The sequence below is a fragment of the Setaria italica genome, chromosome VII (genome assembly GCF_000263155.2).
Source record: "Setaria italica strain Yugu1 chromosome VII, Setaria_italica_v2.0, whole genome shotgun sequence".
NCBI lineage: Eukaryota > Viridiplantae > Streptophyta > Magnoliopsida > Poales > Poaceae > Setaria > Setaria italica.
Genome location: NC_028456.1, coordinates 885,323 through 887,753, shown reverse-complemented (window position 1 = coordinate 887,753; position 2,431 = coordinate 885,323). Strand labels below are relative to the sequence as shown.

The window sequence follows — 2,431 nt, the reverse complement described above, 5'->3', positions numbered from 1 at the left end:
CGAAACGCTACAGCGTTGCTTCAGTAATTTTGACACTCCAAAGTTGGGCAACTAAACAAGGGCTAAGACTAGTCATCAGACATGCCATGTGAAGGCAAAACTGATCAAACAACAACACAAGGGTATTCAAAATCAGACTGAACAAAGGATTTCACATTTCATTTGGCACAGACTCGTTCAGAGTTACAAGTTCAAAAGTTGGCTGCAGAATAGAGGAAGCCAAATAACTACTCTAAGCTTACAAATTTGGCTACCTCCTCAGCCACGGGATCCATGTCTTTCAAATGCTGCTGGTATGCCTCGTCAGTGCAATCTGCAGCCATGCCCTCAATGACTATGGATAGGTCCACCTTAGGGTAAAATGACTTAACTGTAGCCAGTAATTGCTTGGACACAGTCTTCGCCATGCTGTGGAGCAGATTATTGAAATTACTAGCCGCATCCTTCATCCTGGTAACCAAGGGACGGGTGTCATCCCCCTCCTCGGGAGGCTCCACACTCGAGCTGCATCCGTCAACTCCTGGAGACGCCGCTGCTCTTTCAGATGCTCCTACTGCTCCTTCACATGCTCCTTCTGGCTTCTGATAGTTGTCATGGCTTCAGCTAGCCCGACTGCAAAGTCACGCCGCATCTTGGTCTACTTTTCGAGGTCTTTTTCAACCTTCTCCAGGCGAGCTTTGAGTTCTTAATGCTCTTCTAAAAGGTGGCAATGTGCATTCTTCCAGTCGATCACTTGGCTCTGGAACTTGATTTCTTGACCTTTCATCTCTGCAAAAGATAATAACAAATTGTCAAGATAGACACCAAGTGCAACCAGACAAATGTCAGAGCATAAGTGTGACTACTCACCCCCAAGTTGGCGATGCAACGACTTGTTACATGCCAAGACACGGTCCTTCTCAACCTCAAAATTCTGCTGTTTCTATTTGGAACGACTCAACAACATGCTCATACTTTTTGAGGTACTCGGCCATACGACAACACTCTTTGGTTATATCCTTCTCTAGCAATGCTATGCGATGTGCAGCTTCATTCCGCTCTTGAATAATCTGGATGTTCTTGCAGGATTTCTCATGCAAATTCTACACATCAAATCAAATAAGTACCCGTCAAAGGTAACAGGAGCACTGTACAACACAAAAAGAGTACTCAAATGCAGCAAAGGTACTCACCTAAGTATAATCAATTAAACGGCGACTCAAATCCATAAAGTCGGTGATAGCCGGTAGCTCTTCCGGGGGGCTCTCAATGATTTCAATTTTCTTCGACCCCTGATCCTCAAACGCCAAGCTTGTCCTCGAGACTTGTGTAAGCACTAACTGCTGAATATATGAGGCCTCAGCATCAGGTAACTCTTTGATGGCCGTGTGGTCTGGACCAGATGCTTTCTTGCTGTCGTCCATAGACGGCTGGGTACTCGCCACATTCGCAGTTACAGTACCTTCGGTACTCACCGTTGGGGGAGCTTCAGTAGACGTGCCCTCAAGAGGCGGATCAACGATGGCAACCTAGGGAGCTGGCGGCGCCACATCTTCAAGTGACCTGATTCCATCCCGTAGCAAGGGGGCCGCCAGAGATATTGTGTTGGCACCATCAGCCGGTGCCTGGTCTTCACTTGTCAAATCGACGATAGGAACAGTAGCAGGATCGGTGGTCGAGGGAGCTTCGACACTTGTTGTCTACCTACCTCCTACCCCATATTGATCTGTAGTGTCCTCCACAAGACATGGCATGAGAACAAGAAACTACTCATCACAGCAAGAATCTCACTCCGAGTAATCACTTGGTGGACTGAGGAGGGACAGCGGCATGTTTTCTCACCCGAGGAACCTAATGAGTACTTAGGGTGGGTACATTTACAGGCGGAGGTGGTAGATCTTCAGTATTAGCGCCAAGACCTGCAATAACGAACTCAGCAATGGTGGTTGTGCGACTACTGCCAGTACTTGCGTACTCACCACCATAAGAAGCTTCTTGGAGTGTGGCGTCAAAGACTGCCTCTGGCGTCTTCACCGCCTTGCTAACAGAGGTCACCACCGAATCAGTCACTCCAGCAACTTCAACCATGGCCTGAATGGCTACTTCTGGAGCCGTCACCATTGTCGTGCCTCCGGTAATCGTCACAGCCTCAGTAGCCGCATCAACGAGTGCATCTTCAACACTTGTGACTACATTATGAGTAGTCACATCCGCAGAATCAAACACCGCATCCGCGGCTATCTCGACATCTTCAGCAGAATCATCAACAATCTGCAAAATAACAAGTCAAAATAAGCTATCTCAACTACTCATGATGATCCTACGAGTACTCGTACCTCAATACTCGGTCCTTCCACAAAGGTTATTACCGGTGGAGAAGTAGGGAATTTCTCAAGGTTACGACGAACAAGTCATTTCCACACCACAGTCTACTGTTTCTTTATAACTGGGG

The 2,431-nt window shown here is 47.4% G+C and overlaps 1 long non-coding RNA gene across 1 annotated transcript; it reads right to left on the bottom strand.

Annotated features, from left to right (window-relative positions):
- Window positions 1-283: 283 nt before the first annotated feature.
- Window positions 284-1,541, bottom strand: LOC111257813. Its single transcript, XR_002678369.1, has 3 exons — window positions 1,173-1,541; window positions 850-1,082; window positions 284-768 (listed from the first exon to the last, which is right to left on the bottom strand). It is a non-coding gene; the product is annotated as an uncharacterized LOC111257813 (long non-coding RNA).
- Between the last annotated feature and the right edge of the window lie 890 nt (window positions 1,542-2,431).